This window comes from Protopterus annectens, chromosome 5.part0 (genome assembly GCF_019279795.1).
Source record: "Protopterus annectens isolate FY-2018-M chromosome 5.part0, PAN1.0, whole genome shotgun sequence".
NCBI classification, from domain to species: domain Eukaryota; kingdom Metazoa; phylum Chordata; order Ceratodontiformes; family Protopteridae; genus Protopterus; species Protopterus annectens.
Window position 1 is genome coordinate 1,586,732,916 of NC_056735.1, and position 26,950 is coordinate 1,586,759,865.

Sequence of the window (26,950 nt, forward strand, 5' to 3'; positions counted from 1 at the left end):
TCCAAATTCCTACTGTCTCCTTATTTCTCAAACTTCCTCCCATCGTTAACACCAGCCCTTTCCTGTGATTTGTAACCTCCTGCTTGTGTTATGTATATGGGTCTTAACCGTGTAGCTCTTAAATATACATTCAAATCAAGTAATCCTAAAACATCTTTTTCTATGGGGTTTTTCTATGGGGGGGTCAACTTATCCTGCTTAACTCTTGCCCTCTTACCTACCCAAACACATTCCTTCAACTCTTTAATTATGACCCACAACTTCTCTGTCTAATACAAATATGCCTGATCTGACCTGTGTGCAAAAACCAAGGGGACTAAAATATTCTCACTGCTCGTATCTTACTATCCCATTCCAGTTTCTCAGTTTTTGTATTATCTTTTGTTTAGACTCTTCCCACATATCAAAATAAACCAAACAGCAGCAAAAATGGCAATGGTGAACACTAAACAGACCAAAAACAAAAAACACCGATAACACCAGAACAGAGTCAGGTCTTTTAGCATAAAACACTTTAATTCGCTCTTTGTCAGAACGACTTCCATAGAAACACAAAAAATAACCATATGAACACACTTTAAATATAATAACCAATTAAACAAGAACCAATCAAGCCCTTTTGCTGACTTTCCCTTAAAGTGAACATCCTGTACATCAAGTTAAAATAAACTTATTATAACAGTTGTAAACAAATATACAAATAATTATAAAACATTCTTATTTCTTAATATTGATTTCTCTTTTTTTAAAAAAACATGTTATATTGACAGTGTCATTCAACCCAGGATACATGTAAGAGGCAAGCCTGAGTTGCCATTTTACCTCCTTTTGCTTCACATTACTCTTAAAATCAACACCCCTAATGTCCTTGTGAACTAATTCGAGAACTGAAGAACTGAAAATGTAAATTTCTTCCAATTTCCACATACAATAGAATGCTTGTATAATGCGTTATTGGAATTTTTTATCCTAATTGCATACAAATGTTCCAAAATACACTTTCTCAAGCTTCTAGTGGACATACCCACATAGAAAGCCGGACATCCACCACACATAGCCACGTAAACAATTCCTTCAGTGCTACAGTCTATCCTACCAGGAACAGTGATGTTATAGTCAAGATGCTGTTTCTCTGATGCTGATCTGAAGCTCCACTCCCACTGATAATGTTAATTCTAATATTGTCTGCATACTTCAAGTATCACCATGTCATTGGTTATACATATAAAAATTAAACAAGTAGAACACTATTAGCTTTCACTGGAAACCAAACAGTATGACCTACCTTATTTATGTCACTTGACTGTAAGACACCAACTTTAAATGGAAGTTTAGATGACCACAGATGTATAACCAATTCCAAAAATGACTCAGTCAGTAGATCCAAAAACAAAGAAATTTATTGTAGTAATAGCGGTAAAGCACAAACTTTACTTCTCTCTAGCACCTTGGCAAATGCCTTTAACAGAGTACAACCATACCAATTTTCAATTTCATTTATATACTAAAACAGAGTCAATAAAACAATTAAGAACAACTCATTACAAGAGCCATTTCCAATTAAGCTCTCTATTTAACCCATTAGGGTGCAAGGTGTTAAATTTTTAAATAAAAAGTGCTTCTTTACATTGTAATTTACTTTTTAAACACATATCCCTTTCACAATACACTTTTTCCAAAACAGTACCCTTTAATTTACTCCCGTCACTGTTATAATACATTTTAAAATGTAATCCTAATGGGTTTTCCACCTTCTCATTTCTAACATTTCTTAAATGTTCTAAATCTAACACAAAAACGCTGTTTAGATTCCCCTATATAAAATAAATTACATTCACATTTAAGCACATAAATAATATCTTCTGTCAAACAACTATCGCTGTCACACAAATCAAATTTCTGTCCATTTATATTATTAAAAGTACATACTGTGTGACTACATATACTAACTACAGTGACCACAAGCTCGAAAACCTAAATTTGATATAGGTTTATTCAACCTTGTTACAGGAAAATTAAACTGAGCATGCACTAACATATCTTTAATACTTTTCCCCCGTTTATATGACACCATAGGTCTTTGAGGCAATAATTCTCCCAAAAAGGGATCCTGTATTAAATAGTTCCAATGGGTCATAACTATTTTAACCAACTGTTCCGTATAGACACCATATGTAGTTAAAAACATATTTTATCCATTGGCTTATTATTTTTATTCCTATCTGGTCTACCTTTATACTCCACTAATCTTTTACCTTGACTTCCTACCATAAGGCTATTCTTAGCTTGCTCTACACATTTTACGCTATAACCTCTGTTTTTAAGTTTATTACATATTTTTTCAATTTCTCCCTCTTTTTTTCTTCTATCACTAGTTAACCTTGAAATACGTAACAATTCATGATAAGAAAGGGCAGATATTAAATGGGAAGGGCGGCAGCTGGTCCCACATATGAAATTATTTACTCCCTCAAATTTATAATGAACAGAAGTAACAATCTTGTCTCCTTCTGTCTCTAAATTCACATCTAAGAATGTTACTCTTTCCCCACATTGTGCACCATCAAATTTAATTCCAAAAATATTTTGATCTAAATCATAAATAAATTTATTTACACTAGACCTTCCACCTTCACATAGAAAGATTAAATCATCTATATATCGGTAGTATTCTACTACATGACTTCTAAAGAACTCCATTCTATAAAGGAATTGTACCTCAAAATACCCCATATAGATATGAGTACATTGGAGCAAAAACTGCTCCCATCGCTGTTCCCTTAATTTGTTGGTACAAAGTAGCATTAAACTCAAAAAAAATATTTTTGAGACAAAAAGTACAGTTTTGTACCTACCATAAATGTAGATGTTCGAGGATCCCCATTGCTGCAGTCCTTACTATTGGGTAGTCCGCTGTCCAGTCGGCCCGAATACCAGAGTATATGGGCGTCGGTCAGGCGCATTAGACTGACGACAGTACGTCAGGGTACTAATGCGCATGACCGACGTCATATCCTCAGTCTTTTCTTGCCCCAGATGTCAGAAGACCCTAAAAAGACAAGGCCCAAAATACCTGCACCAAAAATATGTACAATATATACAAGAATATATACAAAAATATCAGCATGCAACCTCACCTACACAACCACCCCTAAACACAGAGGGGAAGGAGGGAAAATTGGACTGCAGCAATGGGGATCCTCGAACATCTACATTTATGGTAGGTACAAAACTGTACTATGTTCTTCGTTCCCCATTGCTGCAGTCCTTACTATTGGGTAGAATCCCAAAGCAGAGGTAAGGGAGGCTGGCAAATCATAACGAAGCAGGAGCTGACAACATGCCCTGCAAAACAGCTGTGGCAAAACCAGCCCTAGACTTAGAGTAGATAGGAAGGTGATAATGCTTAGAGAAAGTATGCACTGAACTCCAAGTAGCTGCTTCCAAAATATCCTTAGTTGCCACCCCCCTTAGAAATGCTGTTGAAGTGGCAGTAGCCCTAGTGGAATGAGGCCTAATCCCAGCTGGAATCTCCTTGCCATGATGGGAATAACAAAATGCAATGCAAAAGCCAATCCACCTAGAAATAGTTTGTTTTGACACAGGCTTGTCCTGAACTCAAAGCAAAAGAAACAAACAACTGCTGAGACTGCCTAAAATCCTTAGTCCTGCTTAAATAATAACGAATTGCCTGTGTACATCTAAAGTGTGCAAAATCTTTTCCCCTTTATTTTGGGGTCTGCATAAAAGTAGGCAAATGAATAGTTTGGTTTAAAGCCACACTAGAAACCACCTTAGGCATAAAGGAAGGATTAGTACGTAATGATACCCTATCCTTATGGAAAATCAAAAGGGCTCTACTGCCATAAGGGCCTGCAACTCAGACACCCTTCTTGCAGAAGTAATAGCCAACAGAAAAGCAGTCTTCCATGACAAGTATTTCAATTCAGCAGTAGCCAGGCTCAAAAGGTTGTAGAGTAAGTTTTTCCAACACAAAATTGAGATCCCAAGCAGGAGTAGGAGCTCTACGTGGGGGTCTTATATTCTTTGCCCCTCTAAGAAACTGCTTGAACAAAGGATGCGAAAACAATGGTGGGTCACAATCATAATGAGCTGAAATTGCTGCAGCATGAATCTTAATGGAAGAGAAGGACAAACCTTTGTCCAATAACTCAGTAAGATATTGAAGAGCCACACTCAAATTAGGCTCAGAAATCTCCAAATTCTTTGCTGTACTCCAAAATAAAAATCTCTTCCATTTTTCTGACACTTTCCTTGTACTAGGTCTTCTAGCTTCCATAATCACATTTAAAACTTGTTGAGGAAGTTGAGACCTGCTGTGTTTCAACACAGAATATGCCAGGCTGTTAGATGAAGAGAGTGAAGCTTGACATTGAGCAGATGACCGTCCTTCTGAGATAACAGATGAGGAATCAGAGGTAAAGGCCATGGAGGCTTCTTTACCAGACTCAGTAGTGGGTACCAGTGTTGCCGAGGCCAATCTGGAGCTATCAAAATCATCCTTGGCCTGTCTTGTCTGACCTTTAATAGTACCTTTGGAAGAAGAGGCAGAGGTGGAAAGGCATACACGTGAAGGTTTTTCCAACTGAAAGACAGAGCATCCACTTTCCAAGCTGTGTGATGAAACCCCTTTGTGCAATACTTTGGCAGCTGGTGGTTTAGTGGAGAAGCGAACAGATCTATGTCTGGAGTTCCCCATGACACTGTCAATTTCTGAAATACATGAAGATCCAGTTTCCACTCGTGGGGATCCATGATTTGTCTGCTTAACACATCTGCTAAGGAGTTCTGTGCTCCCGGCAGAAACCTTGCCTGAAGAGTTAGTTGCAAGCCTAGCGCAGTCTCCCATAAAATCATTGCTTGCCTGCATAGAGGATAAGAGTGTGTTCCCCCTTGCTTGTTGATGTACCACATGACAGCTGTGTTGTCTGTTAGAATCAACACCTGCCCTGGAAGAAGTAACTCCTTGAAAGCCATTAATGCAAACTGGACTGCTAACATCTCCTTCATGTTGATATGTAGATGCTGTAGTCTGGCAGGCCACTTGTCTTGTAGCCACTTTCCATTTAGATGAGCTCCCCAAGCAAAGTCCGAGGCATCTGTCGTTAAAATCTGACTCGCCTCTGGCCGGGTCACAGAGAGTCCCTTGTTTAGGTGACATTCCTGAGCCCACCACAAAAATTCTGTTTGAAGGCAAGGTATTATTTGAATGACAGTGTCCAAATCCTGGCAGTGCTGTGTCCATACATTTTTGAGATACCATTGCAGCTTCCTCATATGCAGTTTGGCATTGGGAAGCACCAGAATACAAGATGCCATGAACCCTAATGCTTGAAGGACTGTCCTTGCAGTCAGCACGGACTGATGAGATAGTTGATGGAAGTAAAGGGATAGACTCTTTTGTTTGTCCGGGGTTAAAAGGCCATCTGGGCTGCTGAATTCAGTCTCACATCCAGAAAGCACATGTCTTGAGAGGGTACTAGACAGGACTTTATTTCGAACACAGAATACCCTAGGCATCTTAGCACTGCTATAACATATTCCAGATGCTGTAGAAGGTCTTCCTTTTCTTGAGCCAGAATCAGGCAGTCGTCCAAGTAAGGATAGATTTGAATTCCTTGTAGCCTGAAGTAAGCTATCACTGGAGCCAGAACCTTTGTGAATACTCTGGGCAGTAGATAAGCCAAAGGGCAATGCAGAGAACTGATAATGAGAATTTCCAGCTCGAAACCGCAGATACTTCCTGCAACTTAGCCTTATAGGCACATGAAGGTAAGCTTCCTTGAGATCTAAAGTTACCATCCAGTGATCTTTGCCCAGCAGAGGTAAAAGCTGTTGTACCGACAACATCTTGAACTTGGGAATGTCCAGATAAGTGTTGAGGAGAGATAAATCCAAAATTGGTCTCCACGTGTTCCCCTTCTTTGGTACTAGGAACAGGCGAGAATAAAATCCCAGGCCCCTTTCTGATACAGGAACTGGCTGAATGGCCCCCATCTGGAGTAACTGAGAAATTTGCTTGTGAGCCTCTTTTCTTTGTGGAGGAGGAATCTGGCGTCTGGCATGCCTTTGAAAGGAGGCATTGTATGGAAATAAAACCTGTAACCGTGGTGAATGATATCCAACACCCATCTGTCTTGAGTAATTAAATCCCAATTTCCTTTGAAAAGAGACAGTCTTCCTCCCAAAGGAGCTACCAGACGAGAATCTACTGGCAGCTGAAAAGGCAGGTCATTGGGTCTGTTTACGAAAGGACTGACCCCTGCCCTCACCAGAAGTCTGAGCAGGTGAACTTCCTGTTCTAGGCCTAAAAGAACCTTGAGCTCTGCCCCTACCATGTCTAGACCTACCCCTAGACTGGGAATCATAAGCATGATATGTCCACCCCTTAGCAGGCCAATTTCTACTAAACTTCGGTGGCTGCACCTGCAAAAAATCTTTAACAGTTTGCATAGACTTAGCTTTGTCCTCCATTTTCTTTAAAACTGCTTCCACAGGCGAACCAAACAACACATCATACTGTAAAGGAGCATCCAAAATCCTTGTCTTAACATGCTCAGCTAAATTCTGATCCCTCAACCAGGCATGCCTGCGAAGAACAGAACTAGTGGCAGCCACCCTCGAGGAGGCCTGTACAGCATCAAAACCACATTGCAAAGAATGCTTACCCACTTGTTCAGACACATGAACCAAATCCAGCAACTCTTTACACTCAATACCTTCCGCCAAAGCATCCACCTTAGATTTCAATTGTGAAAGGAGATAATTTTGATATTTTAGCATGTGAAACTGACAATTCAACGCCTCATGGCTAGAGTGGAAGAAGTATACACTTTCTTTCCCCACCTATCCAAAGCCCTAGCCTCTTTATCAGTGGGAACAGGATTTTTAACCACAGAGGCCTTAACACCTTTAGGCCCCTGAGAAACAGTTTCTGGGTCCGCCCTAGGACTCTTAAACAAATACTTATGAGCTTCAGGCACCCTATAGTACCTATCGGGTTTAACAGGAGCAGGAGGCAAAGAGTCAGGGTTCAGGGAAGCCTCTGCAAAAACATCTTCCACCACATTCAACACAGGAGGTATAGCTAAGGGCCTATGCTGGGGTAAAAACAAGAATTCCCTAAGCCTTTTCCTGGAATCAGAGTAATCCTGGCCTTCCCATTTAAAGTGCTCCCTCATAGAATGCAGAGTCTCTGAAAATGAGAAATCCTCAGGAGGAGAAGCTGTAGGAGTGGAATCATCCACATCAGAATCAGAATAAGGAGGAAACTCCTGCAAATCTTCCGCAGAAGACACTGAAGCCTCTGAATACTGTTCCAAACACTCAAACTCCGGTTCCACCCTAGGCCTCTTATCAGGAGGGGGCATAGAACCTCTAATCATAGTAATCAAATCTTCTGCCATTTTAAGCATATGTTTCTTAGGCACAGAACCTGAAGTGCTAGGAGAAGCCCCCACTGAAGCTAAACTTGGCCTACCTCTCAAAGAAGTTTTGGCAACAGAAGGAGAGGCTCTAACTACCTTGGGAAGAGAGGGAAGAACAGTTACCTGAGAAGCCCCCTCAGCCTGGCCTACCTCCTGAGAAGGCACATCCTGTAACAGTAAAGTCTCTGCCTGAGACTCCAAAGAAACTCCTGGCAAAACCTCTGGCTCCACAGAGTTTCTAAAGAACCGACGTCCGGGACTGCCGGTTCATCAACCCTAGGCTTCGCTGTTTTGTCCTTACGCTTCTTGATGAAGGGCCGGAGCATCCGGCGGCATTTTATAATTGCAACGCTTCCCAAACACTAACCTGGCACAGTCTAACCGCCTCTTAATAGTGCGTTTGTTAAACCTAGCACAAGAGCGGCATCCAACAACGTCGTGCTCAGGCCCTAAACAAGGTATACACAAGGTATGGTAATCCCTATGAGGTATCTGTTTCCCACAAGAAATACAGTTATTCACTTTTCTGACATCCGTTAAATACTGAGGCAAGAAAAACCAAAATGCTCCCCAACGGGTACTTAGCCAACTCTGATTCGGTCTGAAACTCCGGGAAAAATTTCAGAACGCCAACCTGCACCTCGCAAAACTGCTTCTGCATCGGACCATGCGGCAAAAAGACTGAGGATATGGCGTCGGTCATGCGATTAGTACCCTGGCGTACTGGCGATCAGTCTAATGCGCCCTGACCGACGTCAGCCATATACTCTGGTATTCGGGCCGACTGGACAGCGGACTACCCAATAGTAAGGACTGCAGCAATGGGGAACGAAGAACATCTGTACTAAATCCATTATATAATGAGTTAGTGGGGTAGCTCCCAAATGGAACCTAAGAGCCTCAATACCTAATTCATGTGAGATGTTGGTATATAAATTTTTAACATCTATAGTATCTATTTTCATTCCATTGAATTTTACTCACCTTATCTAAAAAAATCAAAGGTGTCTTTAATATAAGAGGACAACTTTACAACTTTTAATAGCAGTTGTTCATGTAACACACTACCAATATTGTGAAGAAAATAATTACATGCGGAAACTATGGGGTGACCTGGAGGATTATTCCTATTTTTATGTAACTTAGGGAGACAATAAAATTTAGCCATAGAGCATTTATCTATAGAAAATTTCTTCTCCACATCTTTCTTAGTAAAATATCCCAATCTGTATCCCCTTTGTATTAATTCATTATAGGCTGACAATGCTATTTCATATTCTTTCCATACTACAACTCTATACACCTCGCCATTATTAAGATTATCCATACACATACTGTTCAGCAGTCGTACCAACTAATTTATGACCCTTATCTGAAGGTTTGAAAATAATATCATTTCTATTTCTCATACCTTTTAACACCTCCCATTCATTTTTTGTTAAATTATACATATTATTCTTTTGCTTAAAAATCTCTTGTATAGAATAATTTACCATATTAGAAAAACATTAACCGTTTCATTAGTAAAAGGATGTATGTAGTTGCTTCTAGTGCTAACTTTTTCATTCGGCGATAAACAATAAGCATTCTCAATTTCACAATTTTCAAAAGAGGAATGACATGAAAAAAATTCAATAGATGCGGTTTCATTCGGAGAATCGTTTTCTTCAGAAAAGCTGATTATCTCACTTAGAAAAAAAAACATAATAAATGTAATTTTCTAACTAATTTAAAGACATCAATTTTAAAAGAATACGTCCTAGATACAACAGTTGCAACAAACGTAATACCACAATTTAATACTGCTAATTCAAAATCAGAAAAATGGTAACCGGTTAGATTAAACACATAACGCTCATCGACACAACTTCCAATATTTACAGTCTCTAAAGAATCAATACCATTGTTTTCTTTTACCATATTGATTCTGCTGTCTCCCCCACGTCGTATCCATTTGTCCTCTCTTCCGACCTCTTCCACTTGTATTGGATCTGTTATGAAAATGTTCTTACATATAGTTACTCTTTGGGTCAGGGGAAGTGAAGGAAAGTACACATTTTCATCCGACCACTCTCCTGAAGCTTCAGTTGCCTCCGACGAAGCAAACGAGACACCAATGTTTCTTTCTCTCTGCTTTCTTACCAAAGGGTAAGTGTTTAAAAAGTAAATTACAATTTAAAGAAGCACTTTTTATTTAAAAATTTAACACCTTGCACCCTAATGGGTTAAATAGAGAGCTTAATTGGAAATGGCTCTTGTAATGAATTGTTCTTAATTGCTTTACTGACTCTGTTTTAGTATATAAATGAAGTTGAAAACTGGTATGGTTGTACTCTGTTAAAGGCATTTGCCAAGGCGCTAGAGAGAAGTAAAGTTTGTGCTTTACAGCTATTACTACAATAAATTTCTTCATTTTTGGATCTACCGGCTGAGTCGTTTTTTAAATGGAAGTTTACTTACTTACTAATTGCGTTTATTAACCAGGGTAGAGCACTGTCCAACTTACTCAGTTCCATTAAGTCTAGATAAGCTGCAATCAGCTGATGCTTCACATGGATAAAACAAAACAGCTAAAGCTTGAAGTGGATGCAAAAAACAAAAACAGGAAGTATTTTTGTGGGTTGGGGGAGCTCCTGCCACGCAAGTGCATTGTTCCAACCCCTACACACACCATCCTTAAACTCCACACCTGCGCAATTGTGAAGAAAAAATGAAGTACTTTAAAACTGTAAGCCTAATAATAATAATAATAATACTTCAGAAATTGAAACCTTGTTTAGGTTTACAATCACCAAGACTGGGGAAGCAATTTTACTCTTATCTGTTCATCAGTTAACCAGTTATTGAGTGGCCTCATTATGTTGTTGTTTGTCTTTCGGCTTTTCCCAGTTAGGGGTCGCCACAGCGGAACTCCAGTCCGCTAATGATTGGCAGTAGCTTTTCATGAACGCTGAGGTGCCAGCTCGACATTCAACCTTCAACGAAGACTCACCCATTTACGCATGTCTTTCGAATGCCCACCCAACCGCGGGGAGGACATGCAGACTCCACACAGAAGGCACTTCCCGCATTCCAGCTGAGAATCGAACGGGAGAACCTTTTGCTGTGAGGCAACAACGCTACCGCTGCACTACCGTGGATGTCCATTGAGTGGCCTCATTATACAAGTAGCAATTTTATGAACCAAATACTATGACTCAGAGTACCAAATGATTTGCTGATGTCACAGTACAGGAAGTGTACATCTATCCCCTGGTCTCAAGTGTCTTAAGCACATAACAACAAGCAATAACATTTCCACAACTTTTTCACCAAGAAATATGTTATCATCAGGTATCCATGTTTCTAGTAATTTGGCCGTTTGTGAAATAAGTTATACTAACAGGTCAAAATGTATTATTTTGTCAGTTACAGACACAAGATCTCCCTTTTCTTTTTAAAAGTAACTGTTGTAAACTGCACAGAATGAATGAGAAAAGAAAAACTTAGAAGTCTAGAATGCAGGGTAAACATATCAATATTTTTACATCCAGGATATAAAGTACAGATTTTCTTTAAAGAGATTTGCTGATGAAAAAGTTACCTGTCCGCCACAGCATCAGTTGTACAAACTGCCAAACAGCAGTTTCTCCCTGTTGGAATAGGCTTTAGGACTTTGTTTCTGCTGAAAAAAAAAAAACACTTTGAAAGTCATGTTTTCCTAGCCTGATGCATTAGAGTGCAATGCACAAACTCACCTCCATGACATCAGGCTAGGGAAAATGTAAAGGGCATCCATAGATTTTAATAGAACATTGTGCATGCGTTATACCTTGTCCATTAAAGTCTATGGATGAACCTCATGCAATCCCCATGATGATATCACCAGTGGTGGGGGACGAAAGTGCTCAATGGTTGTTTAAATTAAAGGATGTTGTATGGTTACTCCATGGTATGGCAGTGTCTTTTATTATTTTTGGATAACCTAAATTTATTTGGGCCATGGTTTTAAAATAAAGCTTATGAAGTTTTTTATTAAAATAAATGGTAAACGCGAAAGATAGAAATCAAGGAAAATGCATAGTGGCACTTAACTCACCTATTGCCACGAAGAAGTACTGAAGGCTGGCAAATTATGCAGCCACTCTTTATAAAATACTTAGAAATTAAAGGATTTTATAGCAAGGTGTAACCATTGTCTGCAGATGTAGTTTCTGTTTCTTGTCATTGCACAGCATGAGCACAACAAACAGCTGTTGGGGGAGATGTCAGGCAAGAACCCACCACACACACACACACACACACACACACACACACACACACACACACACACACACACACACACAGTTTCACTATTCTGTGACGCCAGGAAAAAGAACACCAACTTTCAAAAGTGATGTTCGCTTCACTGTATTTAAACTTTGTAAAATCTTTAAATTGCACAGTAAAACTGTTTCAGCAAACATAGAACATGCCTTAATACCTGCACAATATAGGAATTTAGCTTTCTGTATACTTTACCTATCTGACAGTCAAGATCTACTTATGTTTAAAGAATTCTAACCACATTTTTTAAAATCAGTATGACTTCTGGAATTCTAATAACCATGACATTAACTGTATGAGACCAGTTTTCCACTGCATCTAATTTGCTTCTCAAACAACCCATTTCAATTGGTACTTTTCCCATACTGTTTGGTCTGTTACGAGTTATTTTTGTTTCTACCACTGTATTTTCAGTTTGGGCAAGCTGGATTGTCCCTGTGCATTTCAATATTCCTATTTCCTGGGTCATAATGCATATCATTGCTAAGATCTTTTCTACTTTATCTTCCATATTTTGGTTTGGATTGTGTTATCTTTTTTCCTCACCTCTTTCTTCCAGTCACTATCTTTGTCTCACAATTTCTACCGGTTTTTAAAATTTTAAGCGTCATAGTTTGCATCAATATAACAAGTGGTAGTTGTTGTACCACACTAATTAGAACTTTGTACAGCAGCATAACCTTAATACGGTGGTCTTACTTTAAGACAGAACTAGTACAAGTGGTTACATCAGCAAAACAATTATAGTGACTTCTTAAACTTTTCATTAGAAATGTTGATTTGCACTGCAGTGCTGAGACAGCTATCATTGCAATGCAATTAATTCACTCCCCCCTTCCTAAATATCTAATAACCACAAAGGGTAACGTGATGAAGTGTTGTCAGCATGTAGAGATGCCAAATGACACAGCAATGAAAATTAGTGGCTACAGCACCAACATATTAATCTCAACACCATCTCAATGCATCAGGAAATAAAACATGCTGAACTATAATTACTGCAAAAACCACCATATGACGTGTAGCACTTGTGTACCAAGGCACTCCGATTTTATGTTTACTTAGTCATATCATTTTCTAGTTTCCATTGACAACTTCACAGACTACGTTATAATTTGTGCATCCTTGACAGTACAACTGTTTTTCTTACATATAAAATATCACCATTCCTGAAACTTTCAGTTTTCTCGAGTAAAACATCTCATTTAGTATTACACTATCTTACTACCACACCACCCACTGCTGTACATTATCTTTTTTTTTTAATTTATGTGAGCAGAACTTTTTGAAACATTTTCCTCACCACCCATGCAAACCTATATATATTCATATCTTCACCTCCTTCACATCTGTCCCTGTCCCTGAAGTCCTTTATTCTACCATGCCTGTTGCAATTCTGAGGACAGTAAATGGCATCCTCAAAATATCACTACTGAATATTACAATTACATGTCAACATACATACTAAGACTAGGGCTATACTTTCTTGATATGCACCCTTCTTTGAGGAAAAAAATGATGTTAAGAGTTAAATATACTAAGCAAGCAAGGTGTTGGGAACATAGCTTTCCATAGTGGCCCCCTACTGGTGGGTAGAGGAGGACGTCAACCCTACAAACAATGTTTTAAAAGTGAAGCAGAGTTTCAAGAAACACTTATTTGCCTGAATCTCAGTTTATTTTGCAAAGAATAAAGCCAAGCAGGATTATGTCTTGCATTTCTGAAAGGGACCCCTTTTCTATAATGACACATCTTTCTGTCCACGCAATACCCAACACTCCTCCTTCTTCCCCTTTACTACATTTTTACCAGTTCTTAAACTTGTTAAATTATTTTCAGATGCACGTCAGCTTGCTCTCAATATATGACCATCTTAACCACTCCCAGTGGTACTAGAAACTTTCTTCTTGGACATCATCATATACCTGGTATAAAGGTGACATCTGTTCACATCACAGTCTGTCCTTCGTTTTCTTTACTCCCCCTACTCCTCCTCCTCAGTGCAGAGCATGCAGCCTACAGTGTTTTAATGATCCAAAGTCTTATTCTATCAAAATCAAAAAGGCCTGGTTAAAGCCTGAGACTTCTGCCCTTCCTGAAGAACTTGTGCAGCAACACAATATTGGGACAGGCAAGAATGTGGCATGGACTTTGACTCAGTACCTACCCTGCTCCCCAGCTGCCCATAAAGTAGGAATGGAGGGAGGAACTACAACCCGCAACAGTGATCACAACTGAACATCTACAATTATAGGAAGTTTCTAACACAGCTGTATAATGCTCTTCGTGTGGGTTACTGCTAAAGTCATCACTTAAGAGAAGATTCCCAAAGCTGACCCCAAAGCAACTTAGGGGTGGCTAGAGAGATGCAAAGGAGGGTAGTATGCCCTTAAGAATGTCCGAGGGAGACCTTGCTTTTGCCCTGAAAATCAGGTCTAACCTGTAATGTTTGGAAAATGTACGGCTGGAGGAGCAGGTGGCCGTTTCCAATGTATCCCAAGTACTAATGCCTCTTATTAAGAGAAGAGCTGTAACTTTGTCCCTGGTAGGATGTGATCCAATTATTCCTTGTAGTGGTTCATCATGAGGTTTGCGGCAGAAAATAAATCAGTGGGCTGTCCACTTTTAAAACAGCTTTTTTGGTGACTGGCATAATTTTTTTAAAAACACAAACACACACCGGCACACGGCTGTCCCCACACAGATCTCAGTGACTGGAATAATCAGACCACAACGTAAACAGAAAAATGGTTTTAGCACTTTCATTCATTTAATCTTAAACTTCATCAGAAACTGTTTTAAAAACTCTTTGAACACATTTCTGAACAATTAAAAATGGCATCATATTCAAATGATCCAATAACCAAAAGTTTAAGATGCACATCTGAATTAGCTGACTGCGAGTTAAAGATACAGGAGAAAAAACAAAAAATTCAACACCTCCACAACAACTACAATGAATGCTTCATAAAATCTGGTATTTTAAAACACTTTTAACACTGATGGTTTCGGAAAATCCGCTCTACGGAAAAGTTGCCACTAACTCTTGCTTTTCTAAATAATTGCTAAAAGAGTCAACAAATAACTTTTGGTCAAACTTTTCCAATACTAAGAACTCAAACTTTCTAAAATCAGTACAGTTCAAACTATGTCTCGCTAAAGCGTTATTAGTACCACATTTCTTGATTGCTAACAAATGTTTTTCGATTCTTTTAGACAATTTCCTAACAGTTTTACCTATATAGAAACTTTGACAATTTGTGCAAGTAGCCAGATAAACTATACCAACACTGTTAAAATTGTAGTGATCTTTGGCTACAAAAAAAAATCCACAGTGTTCAAAGTTAAAGTTATTTATACACCTACAAAACTTGAAATTATTGTAAGGACCTGTACCACAGGAATACTTAACTTCATTATTCTTGACGTTATACGTTTGTTCCAATAATTGCTCGAGATTCATGGTTCTCTTATAAACAAACTTAGGTTGTGTTCCTAGAATTTTTTTATATAATATATCATTGATCAAGAATACACAATACAATATTTAAAAAGATGAAAATGTATAACACAACATAACAAAGCAGAACTCTTTAAAAAAAAGTGTCTAGCCAGAATAAATAACACTTTCATTTTATACTGAACATAAAACATATTATTGAATATTATTGTCCCTTTTCTCGAATACTTCCATTACCATCAACCAAGTACTATAATATGAAGTGATTCTATTAGCCCTGTTCGTTAGAGTAGCAATTTCCATGCGACCAACAGTCAAAAGTGAGATTCTTAAATTCGTTAAAGGAAGGAGAAGATACCCTTTTCCAGCTGATGGTGATGATGTTTCGAGCTACGGCTAATAATGTCCAAAGAATTGAATACTTTTTTCTTGGAACACATTTAGGTATAGGAGAGTTAAATAAAACTAATGACTGAGTTAACTGGAAGTTATCATTAAAGACAGCCTGGAAGAAGTAACTAATCATCATCATCTTTCGGCTTTTCCACAGCGGATCATCTCTTTCCATTTCTTCCTATCCTCTGCATCTTGCTCTGTCACACCACCCGCCTGCATGTCCTCTCTCACCATGTCCATAAACCTTATCTTAGGCCTTCCTCTTTTCCTCTTACCTGGCAGCTCCATCCTTAGCATCTTTTCCCCAATATACCCATCATCCCTCCTCCGCACATGTCCAAACCAATGCAATCTCGTCTCTCTTGCTTTGTCTCCAAACTGTCCAACATGAGCTGACCCTCGAATATACTGATTCCTAATCCTATCAATCCTAGTCACACCGAGTGCAAATCTTAACATCTTTAACTCTGCCACATCCAGCTCTGACTCCTGCCTCTTTGTCAATGCCACTGTCTCCAACCCATATAACATAGCTGGTCTCACTACCCTCTTGTAGACCTTCCCTTTCACTCTTACTGGTACCCGTCTGTCACAAATCACTCCTGACACTCTTCTCCACCCATTCCATCCTGCCTGTACTCTCTTCTTCACCTCTCTTCCACATTCACCATTACTCTGAACTGTTGATCCCAAGTATTTAAACTCGTCCACCTTTACCAACTCTACTCCCTGCATCCTCACCATTCCTCTAGCCTCCCTCTCATTTACACACATATATTCTGTCTTAGCCCTGCTGACCTTCATTCCTCTGCTCTCTAGAGCACATCTCCACCTGTTCAGAGTCTCCTCAACCTGATTCCTGCTCTCACTACAGATCACAATGTCATCTGCAAACATCATAGTCCACGGGGCCTCCTGTCTGATCTCATCTGTCAACCTGTCCATCACCACTGCAAATAAGAAAGGACTCAGAGCTGATCCTTGATGTAATCCCACCTCCACCTTAAACGGATCTGTCACTCCCACTGCAGTCCTCACCACTGTCACACTACCCTCGTACATATCCTGTACCACTCTTACATACTTCTCTGCCACTCCCGACTTCCTCATACAATACCACAACTCTTCTCTAGGCACCCTGTCATATGCTTTCTCCAAGTCTTCAAAGTCACAATGCAACTCCTTCTGACCTTCTCTGTATTTCTCCAATAACAGTCTCTGAGCAAACATTGCATCAGCGTCTGTTATTCTAAAAGTGTATTAGTTCTAGTTTAAGCACTTCGGCTTCAGGCCAGTTATTTTACATTAAGAAGGTTCGTGTTCTGCACTCTTGTGGGAGGAGGGGCTGGACTCTGCCCTTCTGAGCTGGGAATTTCTGGTTAAAGGCTTACCGTGCCTGCATATTTGAACGGTTTCTTACTGAAATTGGTACACCTTGTTTGCTGTAGCATAGACTAGATCCAGGCCTGCTGAATCTAGCTTTGTTTGTATGCTTGTTGTTTGTTTGCTTTTTATTTCCCTGAAACGCTAATTCCACCTAAAACGCGGCTTTTCATCGCTTCTGTGGATCCCTAGTGATATCTGCATTGCTTACTGTACTTATTTCCTCGTTTCACTTGAAAGAAAGTTACTGTTTGTCGTTTTTGCATTTAAGTTACCTGTAACACATTGCATTTAAGTAACCTGGCACTTGCTCACTAAGTCAACACTAAAAAATTAAAAGGACTACACCCTCACACACTCCCCTTGAGTACCTTTGTTCCCCATTGGCCCTTTTTTCAATTATAAAGGAATTCCCAATACTATTCTAGCATGTCCAAAGGTCAGTTGTCAATCTCCTCTCCGGTCCAGCTGGTGAATCTGGGAATCTTGAGGCAATGTTACAACTGCCTCATGTACACAGACAACCCTCTCCTCCTCCCAACAAATTCCAACACATGTGAGAGATGCAACCATATAGCCAAACTGGAGGGTAAGCTCTCTCAACTAAGTACTGGCGTCACCAGTCAGGAGGCGAAGGAAACCACACACTACAATTCCAGTCTCACATGGACCTACCACAACAGCAAACCAAACACATAAACACACAAAAACATACTCGGAGGCTCTAAATAAAAATCTGCCTAAGCAGAAGAGACCTCCAAAGCAGACAACCAAGCAACCGCTTCCCCAAAACAAAACACGTGCAACACATAGCTCACAAAGCCAGTGTGTCGAACAGTCACACCCCTTAAGGCTAAACAACACACCTGATACACTTGTAATAGGTGAATCTATCGTCAGGCACACTGACGACCCGCTCACCAGGCTGAACAAGGAGAAGGTCACGGTGAGCTGCCTGTCGGGCGCTAGGATCTGCCACATAACACACGCACTCAGGTCACTCCAAGGCAAGTACAAATATGACTCAGTCATTGTCCATGCTAGCGTGAATGACCTGAGACGTACCTCCCTGGACTACATGAAAAGAGACATAGAGGAGCTCTCTGAGCATGTAGCCCAGGCCGGTATGACCCTGACCTTGAGTAGCATCTTACCCTCACCAAGAATGATGCCACAATATGAAGACAAGATGATCAATTTCAACAATTGGCTTAAGTATTGGTGTCATTCAAAGGGGATCCAATGCCTGTCAGCCTGGGATGACATGCTCGACAAGCCACTATGCTTCGCTAGGGACGGCTTGCACCTGTCACCCCTGGGCTTTCGGATATTGGCAAAGGCTCTTGCTACCCCATAGTGCCTTTTTTAGGCAAGGCTCAAAAGACAAACCCACCTCCATAGGTATCACAAGGGATAAGAAACTAAGAGTAATACTTCTCAACGCCAGAAGTCTAAACCTCAAGATGCACGCACTCGAAACTCTCCTTAGCATGCAGAACATCGATATCTGTGCAGTAACAGAAACCTGGTTCAAGGCTCCCGAGAGCACCCCAGCACTACCAGGTTATACCTCATACCATGCTTTTTGGCCCCAAAACTTGGACCGAACCATAAAAGGAGGGGGAGTATCAATATTCGTCAAAGATACCCACACCTCCAGGTTGGTGGCACAGCACGAAGCATCAGAGACTATCCATGTGCAACAGTGGGTAAAAAGTACAGTTTTGTACCTACCATAAATGTAGATGTTCGAAGATCCACATTGCTGCAGTCCTTACACTTGGGTAGTCCGCTGTCCTCGGTCGGCCCGAATATCAAAGTATTAGGCTGACGTCGGTCAAGGCGCTTAAGACTGACATCAGGACGTCAGGGTACAAATGCGCATGACCGACGTCATATCCTCAGTCTTTTCTTGCCCCAGATGTCAGAAGACCCTAAACAGAAAGGTCAAAACCAAAAGACAACAAAAAACAACCAACCACCCGTGTACAAACCATATGTACAATATATACAATATTTACAATATGTACAACCCAAACCACACAACCGCCTCTAACTACAGGGGGGAAGGAGGGAGGGACTGCAGCAATGTGGATCTTGAACATCTACATTTATGGTAGGTACAAAACTGTACTATGTTCTTCATCTCACATTGCTGCAGTCCTTACACTTGGGTAGAATCCCAAAGCAGAGATAAGGGAGGATGGCAAACTATAAAGCAGTAGGAGCTGCCAAAATGCCCTGTAAAATTGCAGTGGCAAAACCAGCCCTCGATTTAGAGTAAAGTGGAAGGTGATAATGCTTAGAGAAAGTATGCACTGAACTCCAAGTAGCTGCCTCCAAAATATCTTTAGTTGCCACCCCTCTTAAAAAAGCTGTAGAAGTGGCAGTAGCCCTAGTGGAATGAGGCCTAATCCCAGCTGGAATCTCCTTACCATGATGGGAATAACAGAAAGCAATACAAAACCCAATCCACTTAGAAATAGTTTGTTTTGACACAGGCTTGCCCTGAGAACTCAAAGCAAAAGAAACAAATAACTGCTGAGACTGCCTGAACCCTTTAGTTCTGCTCAAATAATATCGCAACTGCCTGTGTATATCCAAAGTGTGCAAAATCTTTTCCCCTTTATTTTGGGGTTTCCGTAAAAGTAGGCAAATGAATAGTTTGGTTTAAAGCCACACTAGAAACCACTTTAGGCATAAAGGAAGGATTAGTACTAAAGATACCCTATCCTTATGGAAAATTAAGAAAGGCTCAACTGCCATAAAGGCCTGTAATTCAGAAACCCTTCTCGCAGAGGTAATGGCTAACAAAAAGCAGTCTTCCATGATAAATATTTCAACTCAGCAGTAGCTGCAGGCTCAAAAGGTTGTAGAGTGAGTTTCTCCAACACAAAATTGAGATCCCAAGCAGGAGTAGGAGCTCTCATGGGGGTCTTATATTCTTTGCCCTCTAAGGAATTGCTTAAACAAAGGATGAGAAAACAATGGTGGGTCACAGTCATAGTGAGCAGAAATTGCTGCAGCATGAATCTTAATAGAAGAGAAGGACAAACCTTTGTCCAGTAACTCAGTAAGATATTGAAGAGCCACACTTAAATTAGGCTTAGAAACAGCAAACGCTTTTGCTGCACTCCAAAATAAAAATCTCTTCCATTTATCTGCGTACACTTTCCTTGTACTAGGCCTTCTGGCCTCCAAAATAACATTCAAAACTTGCTGTGGAAGCTGAGACCCTCCAGGGTTTAAAACAGAATATGCCAGGCCGTCAGGTGAAGAGAATGAAGTTTGACATTGAGTAAATGACTGTTCTCCTGAGACAGCAGGTGTGGAATCGAAGGTAAAGGCCATGGAGGCTCCCGTACCAGACTTCTCAGTAGTGGGTACCAGTGCTGTCGAGGCCAATCTGGAGCTATTAAAATCATCTTTGGCTTGTCCTGTCTGACCTTCAGAAGTACCTTTGGGAGGAGAGGCAGAGGTGGAAAGGCATACACATGAAGATTGCTCCAATTGAATGAAAGAGCATCCACTTTCCAAGCTGTGGGATGAAACCTTTTGTGCAAAACTTTGGCAGCTGGTAGGTTAGTGGAGAAGCGAACAGATCTATGTCTGGAGTTCCCCATGACACTGTCAATTTCTGAAATACATGAGGATCCAATTTCCACCGTGGGGATCCATAATTTGTCTGCTCAACACATCTGCTAAGGAGTTCTGTGCTCCCGGCAGAAACCTTGCCTGAAGATTTAGCTGTAAACTGAGAGCAGTCTCCCACAAAATCATTGCTTGTCTGCACAGAGGATAAGAATGTGTTCCGCCTTGCTTGTTGATGTACCACATGACAGTTGTGTTGTCTGTTAGAATCAACACCTGCCCTGGAAAAAGTAAATCCTTGAAAGCTATTAATGCAAATTGGACTGCTAACATCTCCTTCAAGTTGATATGTAGATGTAGAAGTCTGGCAGGCCACGTGTCTTGTATCCACTTTCCATTTAGATGAGCTCCCAAGCTTTGTCTGAGGCATCTGTCGTTAGAATCTGACTCGCCTCTGGCCGGGTCACAGAGAGTCCCTTGTTTAGGTGACATTCCTGAGCCCACCACAAAAATTCCTTTTGAATGCAAGGTATTATCTGAATGACAGTGTCCATATCTTGGCAGTGCTGTGTCCATACATTTTGACATACGATTGTAGCTTCCTCATATGCAGTTTGGCACTGGGAAGCACCAGAATACAAGATGCCATGAACCCCAAGGCTTGAAGGACTGTCCTTGCAGTCAGCCTAGACTGATGAGACAATTGATGGAAGTAAAGAGAAAGATTCTTTTGTTTGTCCGGGGTCAAAAGGCCATCTGGGATGCTGTATTCAGTCTCACACCCAGAAAGCACATGTCCTGAGAGGGTACTAGACTGGACTTTATTTCGTTCACAGAATACCCCAGGCATCTTAGCACTGCTATCACATAGTGTAAATGATGAAGAAGTTCGTCCTTTCCTTGAGCCAGAATCAGGCAATCGTCCAAATAAGGATAGATCTGTATTCCTCTTAGCCTGAAGAAAGCTATCACTGGAGCCAGAACCTTCGTGAACACTCTGGGCAGTAGATAAGCCAAAGGGCAATGCAGAGAACTGATAATGAGAAGTCCCAGCCAACGTAGATACTTCCTGCAACTTAGCCTGATAGGAACATGAAGGTAAGCCTCCTTGAGATCCAGAGTCACCATCCAGTGATCTTTGCCCAGCAGAGGTAAAAGCTGTTGTAACGTCAACATTTTGAACTTGGGAATGTCCAGATAAGTGTTGAGGATAGATAAATCCAAAATTGGTCTCCACGTGTTCCCCTTCTTTGGTACTAGGAACAGGCGAGAATAAAATCCTAGGCCCACTTCTGGCAGAGGGACCGTTGTATGGCCCCTATTTGGAGCAGCAGAGAAATTTGTTTGTGAGCCTCTATTCTTTGCTGAGGAGGAACGTCCGGCATGCCTCTGAAAGGAGGCAAGGTATGGAAATAAAACCTGTAACCTTGGTGTATGATATCCAATACCCATTTGTCTTGGGTAATCAAACTCCAATTTTCCCTGAAGAGTGCCAACCTTCCTCCCAAAGGTGCTGCCAGGCAAGAAGGATCTGGCAGCTGAAAAGGTAGGTCATTGGGCCTGTTTACGAAAGGACTGCCCCTGCCCTCACCTGAAGATTGTGCAGGAGAACTCCCTGTTCTAGGTCTGAAGGAGCTCTGAGCTCTGCCCCTACCACGTCTAGATCTACCCCTAGACTGTGAATCATAAGAAGGGTACGTCCACCCCTTAGCAGGCCAATTCCTACTAAACTGGAGGCTGGACTTGCAAAAAATCTTTAACAGTCTGCATAGACTTAGCCTTGTCTTCCATTTTCTTCAAGACTGTCTCCACAGGTGAACCAAACAACACATCAGACTGTAAAGGAGCATCCAAAATCCTTGTCTTAACATGTTCAGATAAATTCTGATCCCTCAGCCAGGCGTGCCTGCGAAGAACTGACCCAGTGGCAGCCACCCTAGACGAGGCTTGTATAGCATCAAAACCACATTGTAAAGAATGCTTACCCACCTGTTCAGAGACATGTACCAAATCTTGTAATTCCTTACACTCAATGCCTTCCGCCAGAGCATCTACCTTAGACTTCAGTTGAGAAAGAAGATAGTTTTGATATTTCAACATGTGAAACTGGCAATTCAAAGCCCTCATAGCTAAGGTGGAAGAAGTATAGACTTTCTTTCCCCATCTATCCAAAGCTCTGGCCTCTTTATCTGGAGGAACCGGATTTTTACAACAGAGGCCTTGACACCCTTAGGTCGCTGACTAACAGTTTCTGGCTCGGCCGTAGGACTCTTATAAAGATATTTATGAGCCTCAAGCACCCTATAATACCTATCCGGTTTAACAGGAGCAGGAGGCAAAGAATCAGGATTAAGTGAAGCCTCCGCAAACACATCTTCCACAACATCCAGAACAGGAGGTATAGCCAAAGGCCTATGCTGGGGTAAAAGCAAAATTCCCTAAGCCTTTTCCTGGAATCAGAGAAGTCCTGACCTTCCCACTTAAAATGTTCCCTCATGGAATGAAGAGTTTCTGAAAAAGAAAAATCCTCTGGAGGAGAAGCAGAGGGAGTGGAATCATCTGCATCAGAATCAGAATAAGGAGAGTACTCCTGCAAGTCTTCAGCCGAAGACTCTGAAACATCTGAAGCCTGCTCAAAACTCCCCAACTCTGGTTCCACCCTAGGCCTCTTATCTGGGGGGGGGGCAAAGAACCTCTAATCAAAGTAATTAAATCTTCTGCCATTTTAAGCATGTGCTTCTTGGGCACAGATCCTGAAGAACTAGGAGTGACACCAACAGAAGCTAAACCTGGCCTGCCTCTGGGAGAAGCCTTAGAAACAGAAGGAGAGGGCCTAACCACCCTAGGAAGGGAGGGAGTACAGTAACCTGAGAAGCCCCTTCAGCCTGACCTGCCTCCTGAGAGGCCACAACCTGTAATAACAAAGTCTCCCCCTGGGCCTCCAGAGAAGCCTCCGGTGAACCACCGGTTCCACTGACGCCTCTAAAGAACCGGCGTCCGGTACGGACGACTCTTCTTGCCTCGGCTTAGCTGCCTTGTCTTTGCGCTTCTTCGAAGAAGCGGGCATCGGAGCATCCGACGGCATGTTATAATTGCACCGCTTCCCAAAGACCAACCTGGCACAATCTAACCTTCGCTTAATAGTGTGCTTATTGAACCTAGCACAAAAGCGACACCCAACAACGTCGTGCTCAGGCCCCAAACAAGGAATACACAAAGTATGATAATCTCTATGCGGTATTTGTTTCCCACAAGAAATACAGTTATTCACTTTTTCTGACATCCGGTAAACCACTGAGGCAAGAAAAAACTAAAATATTCCCCAACGGGGTACTTAGCCAACTTTGACTCGGTCTGAAACTCCGAATTCGAAAAATTTCAGAACGCCGAACGGCACTTGCAACGCTGCTTCTGCATCGGACCATGCGGCAAAAAAGACTAAGGATATGACGTCGGTCATGCGCATTTGTACCCTGACGTCCTGATGTCAGTCTTAAGTGCCTTGACCGACGTCAGCCTAATACTTTGATATTCGGGCCGACCGAGGACAGCGGACTACCCAAGTGTAAGGACTGCAGCAATGTGAGATGAAGAACATCTGCCTTCCAGTTTACAGCCTGCTACAGACCACCCTCCCAAACCCAGGAACCCCACTCGGCCTTCCTGAGAACACTGGAAAATATGAAGGTCTCTCCAAACACCATTATATTGGGAGACTTCAACTACCCAAACATAGACTGGGAGCATTACTCTAGCTCCAACACCATAGCCCAAAGGTTCCTAGAATTTACAAACTCAAATACTATGGAACAACTTGTTACCACTCCCACAAGAAGGGAAAACATACTGGACCTGATCATCACCAACATGGGGACTCTATGCTCCAGACCAGAAGTGTATCCCTCACTGGTAAGATCAGACCATAAACTAATCTCACTGGATATTCACACCCCGAACCCACCCCCTGCCCAGAAAACCACAGTGAAAAACTTCTCTAAAGCAAATTTCACACTCCTCAAAACCAAGGTGGAATCCTTCAAAGCCCCCGGGCCTGTGGAAAATACGGCCCAGACCGCAGAATCCTTTATAAACGCATTCTATGAACACCTTCAGGAACGCATGGATCATGCAATCCCAAATAAAACCAAGACCCAATCCTCCAAAGGCAGACGTCCTGTCTGATGGACCCCAGCCATAAACAAACTAAACAATAGAAGGAGGAAGCTACTACATGATAGAGCAAAATCCCAAAACGGGAAGGCATCTCTGATCAGTATTAGCAAAAAACTACAGGCACTCATAAAATCGTCTAAGGCCAGCTTTGAGAGAAAAATTGCACAGGACACTAAGGATAATCACAAGACTTTCTTTAGTTATGTTAGGAACCTGGGTGGGAATTCCCAGATATGCTCAGAATTAGTCCAAAATGACAAAAATTACACCGAACCCACAGACATTGCCAACATCCTAGCTGACAGGTTCAGCAAACTCCCCCACTCCCACCAAAAGGGCAAATATCTATCCCAGCAGAGTGCTGCCCCTGACATCTCAGATGCTCAGGTAAGAGCAGCCTCTCCAAAGCAAAAACACAGCATCAATGGGACCAGACGGTGTCCCGGCTGCGTCCTACATGAACTCCAAGAAGAGCTAAACCCAAACATAAAACTACTGTTCAATCTCAGCCTTACTACAGGATATGTACCCAAAGAGTGGCTTACAGCAACAGTGGTCCCTCTCCACAAAGGTGGTGCCTCAACGGATCCTGGAAACTATCGCCCCATAAGCCTGACTAGCTTGGTCTGCAAAGCTATGGAAAGGATCATCATGGACCTCATAAATAAAGATATTGGGGACCTACAGACACTGGATCCTACCCAGTTCGGCTTTGTTAAGGGCAGATCCTGCCTCTTAAACCTGGTCAATTTATTTGAAACAGTCAACAAGGCCATTGACGAGGGGAAGGTGGTCCACACAGCCTACCTGGACCTCGCAAAAGTCTTCGATACAATACCTAACTTGGGCATTATAGATAAGCTCACCAGCTTAAATACAAACCCCTATGTCACTAGATGAGTTGCAAACTGGCTCAAGGACAAAACCCACATGGTTAGAATTGCTGGACCCATGTCAGACTCCAAATCAGTTACAAGTGGCGTCCCACAAGGCTCAGCCCTGGGACCTCTCTTGTTTGGTATATATTTCTTGGAGGTACAGGCAAACACGGAAGGACTGTGGCTGACCAAGTTCGCAGATGACTGCAAACTGGGCGCCATAATCGACTCACCAGCCGACACAAGCATCCTTCAAAAGAGCCTCATAGAAACAGACAACTGGTGCCAGAGCCATGGCCTCAAGCCAAACGCCAAAAAGTGTATAGTCATCCCCTTTGGCAAAAACAAAGTGCCCACAAATTACCACACAGGTGGTAATCCATTAAGTACAGAAGAAGTAATTGGGGATCTGGGAACCCAAGTTGATAGCAATCTCTCATTTAACAACCACATGGCCAAAGTGGTTAGAAAAACATTTTATATAGCCCACCTAATCATGAAGGGATTCACATCTAGATCAGGGGAGGTCATCATGCCTCTTTACTCATCCCTCATCAGGCCCATAATTGAGTACAATGCCCCTTCTGGGATGCACCTTACCAGACACCTGCAGCAACTGGAAAGACCCCAAAAGTACCTCACCAAGAGGATCAAAGGGCTCAAACAGATGCCATATGCTGCCTGGTTAAAGAAACTCCAGCTCTACTCAGTGGCATACCGCCTGCTCAGAGGCGATCTGTGCCTGACGTATAAAGCCATGTCCAACCCGGAATTAATGGACATGCTGCACCTCAGAAAATCCAAATCCCATCGAGCTACGCGCTCAAGAGACTTGAACCTCAGCACTGAAATAAATAGGACATGCTGGAGGGACAGATTCATAACCCAGAGGCTTCTTTCACTCTGGAATAAAATCCCAGTCCAGGTTAGGCAGAGTCCCTCATTGACTCTCAAGAGGAATCTTGATGAGTGGATGGGAGATCATAGGTTTACCCCGGGTATCACTTCTGTGTCACTGTTAGACAGAGGCACAGTATACTAACCTCAAAAAAGGGCATAGCAAAATTCATTTAAAATGGGTGGCGAAAGCCAAACACACTCTGGCTAGGCTTATAAATGCTCTACGGCAGATAGCCTAGTATGAACCTATGAACCTATGAATCTGTAGTGCTCTTTCCTGGCATGAAACCACACTGCTGATCACTAATCATCACCTCCCTTCTCAACCTAGCTTCTACTACTCTTTCCCATAACTTCAAGCTGTGACTGATCAATTTTATCCCTCTGTAGTTACTGCAGCTCTGCACATCACCCTT

At 41.6% G+C, this 26,950-nt stretch overlaps 1 protein-coding gene across 1 annotated transcript in view; it reads right to left on the bottom strand.

The window, feature by feature from the left end:
• The window catches only part of LOC122802393 (1-phosphatidylinositol 4,5-bisphosphate phosphodiesterase gamma-1-like), an 824,139-nt gene that overhangs the window by 314,187 nt on the left and 483,002 nt on the right, over positions 1 to 26,950 (bottom strand). The gene's annotated exons all lie outside the window — the stretch shown is intronic.